The sequence below is a fragment of the Rhinolophus ferrumequinum genome, chromosome 4 (genome assembly GCF_004115265.2).
Source record: "Rhinolophus ferrumequinum isolate MPI-CBG mRhiFer1 chromosome 4, mRhiFer1_v1.p, whole genome shotgun sequence".
NCBI classification, from domain to species: Eukaryota; Metazoa; Chordata; class Mammalia; order Chiroptera; family Rhinolophidae; genus Rhinolophus; species Rhinolophus ferrumequinum.
Window position 1 is genome coordinate 6947459 of NC_046287.1, and position 15026 is coordinate 6962484.

The 15026-nt window shown below is 43.2% G+C and overlaps 1 protein-coding gene across 4 annotated transcripts in view; it reads left to right on the forward strand.

The window, feature by feature from the left end:
* The window catches only part of ENOX1 (ecto-NOX disulfide-thiol exchanger 1), a 504034-nt gene that overhangs the window by 94489 nt on the left and 394519 nt on the right, over positions 1–15026 (forward strand). For all 4 annotated transcript variants that reach the window (XM_033105019.1, XM_033105016.1, XM_033105021.1 and 1 more), the window contains exon 2: positions 5551–5615. The gene's annotated coding sequence lies outside the window, so the exon portion shown is untranslated. The remainder of the gene's footprint in view (positions 1–5550; positions 5616–15026) is intronic.

A 15026-nucleotide genomic window follows, 5' to 3' on the forward strand; every position in this document is an offset into this window, starting at 1 on the left:
GCTCAGTAAATGTTTGAAGAGGTGAAGGCATGAATGACCTGAATATCAATCCCTGTTAGCTTTACTCTTCTCTCCTACTTGGTTTTCAAATGACAGACTCTTTCCTTCATACCGATCCAGGTTTTGTTCAGAGGAAGAGGCAGACATTCATGTTAAGTCACTGAGTCTGAGACTTATTTCTTGTTCACCTTTGGCTTCTGAAGCTCTCTTGGTTGTCTGCTGAATTTAATGGGTCTCCAGGCGAACGCCGTTGGTAGCCTTGGCGGGAATCAGTCACATTGCAAGGGAAAACAGAGGCAGTAGAAAATGATGAAGGGAAACCAGCAGAAAAGTATGATTTAACACTTACCGAGTCACACATTGTACTCAAAGCTGTGTAGAACATAAAAAGCGAATTAGGAGACAAGTCAGATATAAAATGAGTGAGAACACAAATACCGCAGCGAGGAAGGTATTTCTTCCGATGCCTTCTCTCATTTACCAAACTGTAGTCTTATCAAAATATATATGTTAGTTCAGGAGAGAAATAATGCAGCCCGTTCTGAGGCCCGGTCACGCCCTGAGAGGCCTGCAATTTCATTACAGCTCTTTAAAGAAACTTTCTCTTAAGGCGAACAGACTTTCACGGGAGGCCAAACCAAGTGAAGCTGAGTTTTATGTTCTCATTAAAATGTTAAAGAGGCTTTATTCATGAGTGGCTGAAGCCATAATTGCTTTATCCTGGTAAACCATGAAAATATGGGGTGATCTCTCACAGAGGCAGGCACCCTCACCCAGTCCTCTGTCAGCAAGGGCTGTTTCACAGCAAGCGTGGCAGGCTCTAGGGTCCCGGGAGTGGGGTGTCTGGAGGGTATTTTCCAGGGATGCAGAGGGAGTGTTGGCTTGGAGGACCCCTTCATCGATCCATTTTCCTTCTGTAGGCCTTGTTTCGTGTGCACTATTTGACTCCTTGATCTTGAGTTCTAAGTGGGAAGTGACATGGGAGATGAACACACGGAGGTACCTGCACGTGATGGAAGGAAGTGGGTATGTGTGTGTGTGTGCGTGCGTGCGTGCGTGTGCGTGTTTCAGTCCTCCCAGCAGCAGTAGCTTACTGACATGAGAATAGAAGAAGTACAAAGAAGCTGAGGTTCAGGTGAGACCGAACAGAGAATTCATCTGGAAAAGCTGTCATGTGATTCGGGGAGTGGGCCCTCAGAACTGGCTTGGGAGGTACCGTATTTCCCGTGCTTCTCTTTGCCATCCTTAATCCCCAGGACAAAAACATAGCTCTGGAATTTTTGGTAGTGAATGCGGATGGCAGATACAACTCTTTTTGCTTCCTGGAAATACGTATAATTATGTAGAGCCAAGGCTGAAATAGTGGTGTACTATTTGCTGGAAACCTCAAAATGAAATTTAGCGGGGAGGAGGAGATGAAAGCATGTTGTCTTTTCTCCAAATCCTCATTGTTAGGAAACCCTGTTTGTTGAATGGTAACAAAGCTAGTTCTCGTGAAATGTGGTGGAATGATCTAAGCGGCTTCCAGGCGTTGTTTTCAAATAGTTTTGATTTTTTTTTCTATTTGTGTTCATTGATGAGCCCTTAAGATACTTTCTTCTGTAGATTAAAATACATGTGTCCTAGAGCTGTCAAAGTTTTTTCTTCCAGGGGTCAAATCCTTCTTTTCAGATGTGAGTGCAAGGCATTCGTTACAACTGGTCCAAGTCTGAGTGGCCAATAGAGTTGAAGGTTAACACAGGAAGATCACTCTCTGTGATTGGATGGCTTTCTACCGTCTCGATCCAATGCTGTGAATGTCAATGTTCATATGAGAAAAGCTCTCATCGTTTTTGAACATGAAGAAAGTGAATTCCCGTTTCTGGAACACTGTTGAGTATACAAAATACATTTTTTTTTTTTTTTTTAATTAAGAGCTTCAGGGCAAGATATAACAAATTACCATTGTTGGCTGAGCCAGCTCCACCTCTAAACTCTCGGTTTATTGATATGGGATGACTTGCAGTTTCTGTTTTGGGGACCTGCTAACCTGGTCCCTGAATTCTGAGGTGAATGCAGAGAGGCCGAGACTTTTAGGGTTCTATTCAGCTACAACTCAGCTAGTTATGTCTGCCCTTCCGCTTATCAAAGCGAGGATTGCAATCCCTTTCCTGGGCGGTGGAGTGAATCCATTCTGGAACTTTCTTGGCTTGCATAGAAAATTTTGGTGGCCGATGATCAGGTCCTCAGCTCTCTATTCCAACTCAGACACCACAGGGGAAGTGTGATGGTGTGATGGGACCAGTAATATGGGGGTATGTGCAAAGGACTGCGGGAACAAATGGGGGATGGCATATTTTATTCCAGGCTACTGTATGTTTCTGAGAACTTTTGTCTGCTTTTCAGTTTTCCATCGTCTCCGTTGCTATTAGGATGTTAATTGTCACCTCTGACTGCTCAGTGTGGCTGCCCAAAGCAGCTTGCTCCCCTTTCTGGTTCTTGACGGTGAGTTACATCCAAGACCCTATGTTGACCTTACGATGAGGCAACAATACTCAAATCCTAGGGGAAATCTTCAAAGTGTATTAGTGTGTGGTAGCATTTTCCTCCAGCTACTTAATTCCGTTATTTCTTATGCTTAGATTGATTGGTCGGTTAATTATTTGATTAACTCATTCCTTCATCATATATTTTGGGAACATATACTATATGCCAGCGGCATACACTACACCACCTAGATACTGGGATAAAAGGGTGGGCAAAACACATTTGCCTACAAAGTTTCGCCGATAGTTATAGGGGTTGAAAATTAAGGAGTGAAATACCTGTAGAAAACCAAATTGCTTTCTTCAATTCGAGGAGTACGTGTGAGATTGTCATATCACTGCCTACTCCCGCAGAGTTCTCCACAAGTGCATTTCATGTGGGAAGTGGGACCCGGCCTTTCCTCTATTACAATGATTTTCATATATTTATTAAGCTGTTACTTGTAAGGCTTCCTGATGGGGCCTTAAATGAGCCTTTTTTGTGGGCTGCCTGTGTCTTTGTCAAGAAGCAGTCTGTTAACTCTGACCCGTGTCATTCATCTGCCTCGGGCTAGTAATTACCTACATTTCAGTCATTCCAGGAGTGTTTGGGGGATCTGCACAAAGAGGGGGAAGACGAACAAAAGGGTGGGGTTCATGGTGGGTTGGAGGGAATGCACTTAGGGAAAACCTTGGTTGGAATGAAATCCTGATATCTAGTAATTTTACATCTTTATACCCTTTGAGCACAGCAGCTGGATATTCTAGAATTGTTCTGCATTTCAAAATATGTTAAGAAAATGCTAGCTTCCTCCATTTTTAAAACAAATATTCTTTTTCTTCTCAACTGTCGACCTGGCCGCAGGCTGGGAGGATCTCAGCAGTCCGCGGATGACAGGGGGACAGTAGAGGAGTCCAGCAGTTGTCCTGCCATTGCTAAGCTCTGTGTCTGGGTGGAGGGGGACTGACTATGTCAGAATAACAGAGATGCAGCTCTAGGGAAGGCAAGCGCAAAGGAGGGGGGGGAGACTGCTGGGGCTCTTAGCGAAGAAAAGGGAAAATGGATCAAGATGTTTGATTGTCCTTGCTTCTCTCCCTTACCTCCTTCTTCTCCTACAAGGAGGTGTGAAGCAGCAGGCCGATTGAGAGAGAGTTGAATGAGAGATGGGACGGCACTTGGAGATAGTGAGGGAGAAGGAAAATGAGTCATAGAAATCACCCACGTCAGAGAGCAGGAAGGCGACAAGACAGGAAGTGCTTAAATGTAGGGAGAAGAGGGTCCCAGAGAGGGGCGTGCACAGGGGTCACAGGGAATCTCAGTTCCCCCCAGCGGGGCACCTGCCAGGTAGCCACTGCCCCCCCCAAAGACCTTTTGCGACTTTCCTATTAACTTCAGTGTGATTCCTTTATGGTTCCTGTATTGCTGGTTGCGATGTCCTTGCCACTTTGTGTGATCAAATAGCAAACGTGGAGGCACAGTGGTGTCTTGCCTAACCCCCTTGCCGTGTTCAGCAGACTTCTGAGTCCGTGCTGCTTGCATTTGATGTTTGCCATTCCTCCTTGTCTACAGGTAGACAGTTGAAAGGGAAAAAAATGTTCCTAAGGGCTGCCGCATTTATATCTCATGCATACAAATATTCAGAGCGGTTGGAAAAAAGATTGTGAAATCAAGATCTAATATGTTCGCAAACGTATTTGGAGTTGACTCTTTCAGCACTAGTCTGGATATTTGGCCCAATCCAGCTCCATACTCTCTGCCTGTAGATGGGCTCGTTCTTGAAAAAACTCTTTTTCTCTTTAGAAATGTCATCCAGGAAGCCTTCCCAATATTCCAGGCCTGGCTCCGGGGCTTGCTTCGTGTGCACCCGTGTCTTCCTCTGCACCCTGTGCTGACCTTTCCCCATCCAAGCCACCATTCCATGTTGTAATTTCTGTCCGTTTCTGTCCGTCCACCAGACCTTGGCTCTTTGCACGATGTTGGTTACTATGGAGTACCGACGTAGATGTTCACTAACTGGTTAGAGAATGAATAAGTGGCCTAGGATGCTGGTCTTTGAGTGTAAAATAAAATTCTTCTAGGATTCACAATGCTTTTATATATCAGTTTCCAATCAGCCTACATGTTCTGGAAAAGCGACCTCGACTTAGCCAGTGGTCAGGAGTTTCTGGGGAGTTTAGGAGGCCCCCTGATTCATGCAACTGTGATAAAGGGATTGTGATTCCCGGACACCAAAGGACAGTCTCAGCGTGTCAGGCAACCTCTTTCTTTTGATTCTCGTAATCACGGGCCAGAGGCATGAGGCACTTCAAACCGAGCCTCTCAGACTTGAATGTACTTAAGAATCACTGAAGATCCTGCTAAAAGCCGATTCGGTTGCAGTGGGTCTCAGGTGGGTTGTCAGTTTCGGCGTTTCAGGCTCCCTGGCGATGCTGCTGGTGCTGGACCATGGACTCGACTTGAGTAACCAGGCTTTAAAGCACTTTCTTGAAAATAAAGTTGGGATGTATTCTGTGAAAATATCTAGATGCATTTTTATAGTTTGCAGAACAACAGTTTCTGAGAGAAAACTTACAGCATCTAACTCTTATTTTAACTTGGAAATTTGCAAGAAGTCTTTCCCACACTTAAAAATAGTAATCCCATGCTGGCCAGCCCCCCGAAACTGCTTCAGAGCGGCACTTTAGATAATTCAGCCCTTAATGAACGTACAGCTGTATTTATTTGGGTTTTCTCAGGTTTGGGCAGGTCCTGGTACTGGCCCTGGGTAGCTGCCTCAGCAACAAGGACGGCTTTTAAAGCAGAAATAGTCTTCGGAAGATTGACAGCTCCAGGGTTGTGTTTATGATGAGATTTTCACATTTATCGATTGATATCAGGTTAGCACCATGCAGAGAACTTCTCCAAGGGCAAATGGCTGGAAATAGGAAAGGGCAATGTTTAGCTCGAACTTGGCAAGCAGAACCTTGCATCTGCTTCCGTATGTTCAAACAGCTCTGAATTTGATGTTTGACGTTTCTTTCTAACAAGGTGGCCTTTATTTTACAGGTCCTTTGCTGCAGCATGATACCATATTTATAACACGTGGAGGACAGACAGCTCACCATGGTCAGGTAAAAGGATCGAGTGTACAGCCAAGTGACAAGCAGGATGAATGGCAGGATGTGTGTCACTGTGTGAGAAGTGATTCAGTCATACTGTTGACATCATTGTCTTATGTGTGTTTCACGCACTTGTGCCTGGGGTGCAGAGGGCCTGTCCTAGGGGAACTCAGGGCACTGATGGCCCCAGGAGTACCCACAAAGCCCCTGCAACGGGGCCTATATAAACAACCAGTGAGCAAACAAGACTGGTCCCCTGACATGTCTTCCCATCTTCTGCAGAGCTAACGCAGAACGATTACTATTGTTCATCTTTATTACCTTATCAGAAGGCTTTTATCTTTTCAACATTTATGTAAATATGTGAATACTGAAGACTCTTCTAATTAAAATCTTATCTCTGTCCCTCAGTCTGAAGTTGCTTTTCCAAAAATTCTTTGCATTTTCTTTTTAAATAAACGCATGTCTCACAACTTTGATTTGCCCAAATAGGTCACCAAGATTAATTTTCCATTAACCTTTATTGCTTCTGTTTCTTTTGAGTCATCCTTTTAGAGGATTAAACAGTCGCCATTGGGTCAGCCTCTATATAGAATATAAGTCGTTATTTTCTTTGATGGGATGGATGAGGAAGGTGGTCCAGTGACTGAATCTGGCCCCAGGAACTGCAGATACACCCACACGAGTTCTGTCAATTGTGGCAGCTTTGCCATCAGTCTCACTTCTTCTGTGACCCAGTCTGTCTTAGTTTTCTCTGGTGGCTGTAACAAATAGCACAACCTGGGTGGTTTTTACCAGCAGACACGTATCTCGTAGTTGTGGAGGCTGGAAGTTGGAAACGAAGGTGTTGGCCGCGTTGGTTCCTTCTGAGGCCGTGAGGGAGAATCTGTGCCCCTCTCCTAGTGTCCGGTGGTCTCTGGCGTTCCTGGCCTTAGGTGACCATCCTTTCCCTGTGTCTTCACATTGACTTCCTTCTAGGTATGTCTGTCTCTGTGTTCAAAGTTCCCCTTTTTATAAGAATGCCTGCCATACTGGATTACGGACCATTTTCATGACCTCATCAGAACTCGGCCCTCTGCAAAGACTCACCTTTGAAATAGAGTGACCTGTACCTGCACGAGAAGTCAAGCCATTAGCATCTGTTTGGAGGACACAACTGAACCCCAGCACTGTCTGAGGGAAGAAGACTTGGTCCCTTTTGATGTGCCCTAAGGCAACCAGCACAGTGCCTGCCGCTAATGTTGGTTGAATGAGTGAAGGGCAGCGGCTGGAAAGGCCCCGGGCCAATTGGATTTTTACAAGCAAAGTGCAGTGACCAGATGTGGGAAGGTATCATGCTGAGCGCGGTCCACAGTGACCTCTGACTTTCAGGAGAGTCCAAGTGGAACAACATCATACAGGGGAAAAGGTTTTCCCTTTAAAAACAAACCCAAGTAGCATTTTCATAAAATACAGCCCTCTGTGTGAGCACGTCATGCTTTCTCTGTTGGCATCGCAGGCTGAACTGCCAATTTGCATGCCGCCTCTATCAGTACATAAAGATATCTTTCCAGCTAATTCAATGCCATTTAAATCATACTTAAGGAGGCTATTCTTTCTTTCCAGCTGCATCGCTTTGCACTTATTAAATTTAATGTTTGGTTCCCTCGCACTAATCTGTAAATGCTATCCTGACACAGACCTGCTCCAGTTGTGCTTTCTCTCTTCTCTAGGCTTCTTTCGCATAGAAGTTAGAAGTTATATCTTCTGAGGGTTTAGATTTGAGTGTTGATAAAATATGAGGATACTGGTCTCCAGGTAGCACTGAAATGATCCATTCTTTAGAGATGTTTATGTAGAAAACCCTTATTTCCTGTAAGGGTAGAGCTTTCTGACCAGGTCTACTGTTACTTTCAAGAAAGTATTACTTTTTTATACCCAGACGAAGCCTTCTGCTGAGAGAAGTCTAAGGCCAATGGTGGATTTCCTTCTGGGAGTGAAGTTAGGCCTTTAGAAGCCCCGTGAATTCACTTCAGCCCCTGGGTGAGCGCGCCGTGGAGGCCAGCCACAGTGTAGATGTCGCCGGTGTGGCCCAGGTCCCTGCCTCCCTGAGGCTGCACAGCAGCGGGTGGGACAGTTGATTTCCAGGTGCCTCAACCCCACAGGAGCTTTCTGGCTCCTGAGGGTGGGATACAGGCTACCTGATGGCCAAGCGATAGCATTGACCCAGACAGCACTGAAGTTACGAGATGATGACAGGTAGTAGAAGATGAATATGAAAATGAAAATTCCCTTTAGCACGTCTCACACCGACACTAGTCCTAAGAAAGTTGGTAAATCAAGGGACACGGGTTTATAGAGTGTGTGAGGCATGCCGGCAGGGTTCCATCAAATGCCCAATGCGGACGTGTGACCCCATCCTGGTGTCTCCAAACGCTCACTTTCCTCTTCCATTTTGTTCGAGACCTTACTCCCCTCCATCGGAGGCCTCCTGTAACTTACCATGTGACTCTCCCCCTTGTTTGGTTTGTGAAAATGTCTAGGGCTTCAGTAAAAGTAAAGGAATTAATTTGTCACACAGTGACCAAAATCAGAGTGATGGTGGAAGAGCTCTTTGCCAATTACCTGTGGAGCTCTGGGAGCAATTGCATTCTGGTCGTTAAACTGTCCTTAAGTATCTTGCTACATACTCTAAAATATGTACTACAGTTATAACAGTCTAATAAATCTTGTCTCAATAACTAGGTTATTTTATGTGTACCTAGTACTTCTCTACTATTAAAGAAAAAATAAACCAGAAGTAAAACCTCTAGTGCCTTGAAAAATAATTTATGGTTGCTTAGTCTTTCCCCACTTCCATTTTGCATTCTTCAGTTTCACTAACCTTAGATTTCTGAAAATTCAGATGTAAGAGCTTTGTGTAATTGATAATAATATAGTCATTATTAAACTCTGATTTAACAGAAAATTGGAAATGATTTTTATGTCCTTGTAGTTAGTAACGTGGTAGTTTTTTTAGACTTCTGAAATTAGACTGTATTTATGATGCATGGAAAATATTTTAATTAAATAAATTATGCTTTGAAGCAAGATTCTATCAACCTTTCTCAGAAAACGTTTGCACATGGGTCAGTTAACATACGAATCTTAGTGTTTGTTCTCTCTGGGATCTTCTTCTGCCTCTATCTCTTGACGGTTCTTTGTTTCTTTTAAATCCATGAGTCTCTGTTCAGTGCTTTTAAGCTGATAATATAAAAGTAATGAAGAAGAGCAGGTCTGCCAGGGTTCCTGGCAGAACTCAGAAGCTTGGCATTCTCCTCCATCGCTCGCTTCCCCTACATTTAGTTATCACCAAACTCTGTCAAGTTTCTGTAATTCTTTCATATTTTTACTTTCCTTTTCCTTTTCATCTGTGACCATCCTTTTCCAGGCTTTTCTTTCCCTTGTGTTTGTCTGACCATACAGTGTGTTCATTTGTTCGTTGTTTTGTTCATTCATTCATTCATTCATTCATTCATTCATTCATGCATGCATGATCCTTCTCAGGTGTGCCAAAAATTGGTCTGAGGATAGCGTTAAGGATGTTATAATTTAGGTGGGAGACGATCGTCCAAAAATTATTGCTACGAGGGAGCTATATACTAAGTATACCTTACATGTAGGAAAAAGAGTTTGCTTGGGGGAATCAGGAATAGCTTTATGGAGAGATGGCATTTGAGTGGAGATTGGAAGCACTAGAGCATTGCCAGGTGGACCAGTGTGGTGGAGAGAGAACATTCCAAAGGAGACGGAGGGCGGGCGGCTCAGCAGGGAGGCACGAGGGATCCAGGTGTGTTTTCGCTGAGCGTGCTGTTTGAGTGATCCTGCAGCATGAAGTGGGAGGAGGACGCTGGGCTGGACGAGGCTCTGTGGGGTGGCAGGAATCGCGTTGGAGGTCCCCTTACAGATTGCTGAGCCTTCCTTTCTGTCTCACGTCTACAAACTGCGGTTGCCGTCAGTTCTTCCTGCATGTTGCAACCAGACGGCCTGTTAAGACTGCTTGTCTTCCCTGCTCCCAGGTCGGAGTGCTTCTAAAGGGAAGCCAGGCCTCCCTCACCTGACACTGGAAGATCTCAGCCTTTTCTCCCTCTCTTAGTCACTCTGTAAATCATTTATTCACACTAGAGTTGCCTGCTTTGCTTCTCACAAGCAGTTCTATTCCCCTCCCAGCTTCCATTTTCACAATCCTCTCATCCTTCAAGGTCTCGTGCAAATTCATATCCTTTATGAAACACTTCTCCACTCACAAGTACTCCTACCCCTTCTGAACTCCAGGAGAACTTTCTCTGGACTCTTTGCATCCCAATGGTCATGTGCTTCTTTCTATCACGTTATTTGTGCCACTCTCGGAAGGACTGCCCCATGTGGAAGGGAAGGGCTGTCTGCCGATGATGTGTCTGACCTGGGTCCGCTGAAAGTGCAGCTTCTTGCCTGTTGTGGACATTGCATTGATGTTGGTGAAAACGATGGAGGAGACAGGTCCTTTCCCCTGTAAGGCTGTTCCAGAGATGGAACGGAGGGATTGATTGTCCTATGGAAGAGGCAGCGGTTAATGTAACGTCCAGATGAAACTCTTCCAGAATTATTGCCGGGGAAGGTAGAAGTATTTCATTAAACCCAAATCAGGGATGTGTACAGAAAAGAGGTCCACTTTGAAAACTAGTGAAACTGCCATGGGAAGAACAAACGGAGAAAGCCATTGGGCCCTATGTGACTCGTCTGGACCGTGAGTGACGAATTACATAACAGGTGAAAGCACCTCTACTGCATTACGATGCTCTCTGCATCTTTGTGTGATGTGGCCTCTGGAAAACTTGATTCGATTTAAGACTTCTCAGTTGCAGGTCTGGAGACAATCACAAATTCAGAAACACATTTATGAAAGTCTGTTGCCACTGAGCTCAAAAGACCATAATCCTATTACTTGCGATTTTGAAAAGGGTAAACATGAAGAACTGAAAGGAGATATTGATTAAAGAAGTAATATAAACAGAAATAATGGAATGAAAGTAACCGAGGCGATATTGGGCCTAATGGACCTTGTTCTTTTAATGCCTTTCTTCTGCTCTTTGCATGGAGTTGGCCGTAATGTCGATTGGACTCTGTGCACAGGCAGAGAAGGACGTCATGGAAGAATTAGTATTGCTGTCTATAAAAAACAATCAGTCTGTTCTTAAGAACATCAATCAGTCTGTGAAATCAGGAATTGTTTATATTCGGCTTATAAGATAATGAGATGGATGATGAGAAAAGACTGTATGCCTTGCACATAGTAGATACTCAGTAAATGTTTCTTGAATTAAAAAAAGGAAAGGACACCATGGATTTAGGTGAAAAACAGCTGCAGTGTAAGTCCTCTGTCAGTACTAATTGGGTCCATTCCTGTTACTTGACTGACTATGTAATAGTACTGGAAATGCAGATTACTCAGTTCCACTGATCTCTGAAGTGAGTTCTCACATTTCTGCTGCCAGGCAATCCAGGCCAGCTTTGTGTGACCTTGAATCTTTCTGCTATTTAGAGTCTGAACTGTTTCCTTTTACTAAACTTGCTGCTCTGTAGCGTTCCGGCAGCTTGCATTGTTTGAAGCATCATTTTGATGAAGTGACTTCCTCTTCAGAAAACTTCAGTGTCTCCTCTTTGTCTGCAAAGTTACAGGCTCCTGTCCTTTAGAGTTCAGTCCACGAGAGGACTTTGAGGGCCTTCTGCTTTCAGATGCCCCCCACGGCCCCTCCTCATGGAGCTCCCAGCAGCCTCCTACCCAGACATGCTGGGCAAGACGGATGTGTCTCTTCATTGTGTCTTTTCATGTCTGAACATGCACAATATTCTCCTTGGACTCCTTCCTCTCACATCTATATCCATCCAATTAAGAGTCAGTGCCGCCTAAGGCAACAGTTGTATTTCTTGAAACTGTGCATTATCAGAAGCCGTGTTATGAAGATAATTATGTCGGTGGTATAAACAGTGGGAGGGACTAGAGAGACGCAGGCTCACAGTAACAGAGGTGTTTTACCACAGTTATTTCAACAATAATGGCGTTTTCAGCCTCTGTAAGAGTGTAGCTTAAAACCCTGAGCACCATTGAAAAAATACAACATTTTACGCTATCTCTTTTCACAAGTTTGGAGTGAGCTGAACTGGTGTTTAGAAAAATTATTTCAAAATCTTAATGACCCACTATGGTGAAAAACAGAGAATAAAGACTTAAAGCAACTGTATTGTAAGCACTTGTAAGCAGGGGGTCTTTTTTCCCTTATGTCAGCAGCCTTAGTCTGCATAAAATACATTTTAGTCCTCAATCGATTGATCACTTTATATTTAATACACGGGATGCAGACGCTGCAGAACAAATGCCTGTAGTGCTTATTTTTCAAAACCGAGTTTTAGCCCTTTTTCCTCCATTGAGTTGGCCTGTTCCCTTTCCACTCCTTTGCCTGGTGGTTTTCCCCGCTGAGTACTCTATTTTAGGTTAAGTATCAGTTTGAGAATTCTTACAGGCTGTTCTGAAATAAGGGCATCCTTTCACGCCACTCAATGCCCAGCACCGTGTTAGGACAGTGAGATGTATGAGTCTGTACGAGCGTGCGACTATTCAGTTCAGTTTCACCTCAATCCCCAAGTTGATAGTTTCCTTGTATCCTGTTCCTTCTGAACACTGGGCCTTGTCTTAGTGTTGAAAACAAACAAAGAAAAAAGAGTAATTCCCATTTCACTGTCAATGTGAAAGGATGAAGAGTGACTCGTAAGTTTCAGGTTAAAGATGAGTACACGTTTTAGTTCCTGGCCCTTCCTGAAACTCCATTAAAATGATGTTTAAAGGGAATTTTTTGTTTTGTTTTAAAGACACACGCCCATAAGAACAAAGAAATGAGGCAACAACCACAGCACTTTGGAGTCTGGGCTATGGACAGATGAGAGGTAGCTTACTCAGTTGGCCTGAGAAAGTGGAATTTCAGTCTGGCAGAGGAGAAAGGAAGAGGTCTAGCCCAATTTACATTGACGAACTCTGCAGAAGCTCAGGCGTTTTCAGCAAAAAGAACCCCTTGGAAATGAGAATGAAGATGGAGTTAAAATTAAGAGTATTGGTTCAAAGTTCAGATCTGCTTTCCCTCTTTATATAAGGAGGTAACTGCCCCTCTTTCACTCCAACAGAAGAATGGAACTTTTATTATTATTATTATTATTATTATTATTATTATTATTATTATTATTTTGTGTGGAGATGATCATGTAGAAGGTTTCTAGATTAGAAGGTACCAGGAGAAGTTAAAAGTGGTGTAACACAGTCTTGCAATCAGGGAGATTGTAGTGATTTACCAAACCCTGAGAACCACAGCTACCGTCTTCTTCCTGCCCGATAGCCCGAGGGCAGCCAGGGTGATACCCTACCTTTAGGAGACCTCCCTGGGTTCTGAGCTAAAAAATAAAACTCAAGGATACTGATATGAGGGCTGCCCCCAAGGAAGAGGCCTAACCAGCACGATCCGAAACTAAATCTCAAATCAACACCCCCAGCCTTCCTGTTGAGTTTCCAGTTCCCTACTCTGAAGTATCAGCCGACAACCAAAGATCATCATACACGTGAGGAAAGTCTCTGTCATGAGAGATAGTAACTAAAACACGCAAACAGAAAAAGAAAAAAAAAAAACTTGGAGAAAACAGAACCTTTGCATGAAGAAGAAATCTTAAAGAAGAAGTAAGTATCCTCAGAGAGACAAGGAGTGATATTGTAATCATGAAACAACAAAATTTATAAGTGCTAGGAGATACATTTAGGGACACTGCCCTGAATGTGGAGTAAAAAGAGAAAGAATAGAAAATAATGTAGAAAAAATAAGAAACTTCATAGGATTGGTCTATCAGGTCCAACATCCAAAAATAGCAACACCAGATTGAGACAATATAGAACACAGAGGACGGAAAACCGTCAAAGGAATAATTCAGCAAAGTTCCCCACAACCACAGATCGGAGTTTCCAGATGAAAAGGTGATACCAGTACATCATCCTGAAACTTGACAACACTCACATGCCCCAGTAAATGACAGGGTAAATCAATAAAAAGCAAGACCCAGGATCCCAGCGGCAGGACAGAAGCCAGCACGCAGTGGGACTAGTGACTGGAGGAGGGTGACAGGTGCACAGCAGACTTCGTTAAGATGATGAAGTTGATAGAACACCTGATGTGTTTGTGCGGAGAGGAGATTGATCAATCGGGGGAGGCTTCGGGGGTACCCTGGTGATAAGTGTATAGGAAACTAACCCAAATTCAATGTAACAATGATTCGCTCCAAAGAAGACAAAAAGTAACACACGAGAGGAAATGTAGCTACAGATTATTACATGACTCAGCTACTAATAGTGTCTCTGGAGCTGTAATGATATAAAAATGATATGTAATGATATTTCACGTAACTACTATTGTGGTAGAATTCTGAAAGGATGAGAGGTGGGGCATGTATATATATAAAAAAGAGTAACAGAGGCATGTTATTTAAATTTTAGTCCTTCTCAATTTGGCCTCTTTATGGCACTCATAGACACTGATACTTAATGGAGTAAGCTGGGGACATCCGTTTGGGGAAATTGTATAACTATGACACTTCCAAATAAAATATTTTCAAATTTTCTAATGAGCTACCTGACCTTGCTTTCATGAACATAACTTCCTTTTACATTGCTTTTTATGCCTGAAATAACTAAATATAATTCTTTTTAAAATTAATTTTTATTAAATTTATCGGGGTGACATTGGTTAGTAAAATTATATAGGTTTCAAGTGTACAATTCTGTAATACATCATCTATATACTGCACGGTGTTCACCACCCAGAATCATTTCTCCTTCCATCACCATTTATTTGACCCGCTTTACCCTCTACTACCACCCCTCTTCCCCCATTATCCTCTGGTAACCGCTAAACTCTTGTCTGTGTCTATGAGTTTTTGTTTGTTTGTCTTGTTCGTTTGTTGCTTTCAGTTTTATGTCCCATGTATGAGTGACGTCATATGGTTCTTGACTTTTTCTGTCTGACTTATTTTGCTTAGCGTGATTGTCTCAAGATCCATCCATGTTGTTGCAAATGGCAGTATTTCATCTTTTCCTATGGCAGGGTAATATTCCATTGTGTATATACACCACATCTTCTTCATCCAGTCATCTATCGAAGGACACTTTGGTTGTTTCTGTGTCTTGGTCACTGTGAATCATGCTGCAATGAACATAGGGGTACATATATTTTTACAGATAAATGTTTTTAGATTTTTTGGGGGTAGATATCCAGAAGAGGGATTGCTAGGTCATATGATAACTCTATTCTGAATTTTTTGAGAAACCTCCATACTGTTTTCCATAGCGGCTGCACCAATTTACATTCCCACCAGCATTGTATGGGGGTTCCTTTT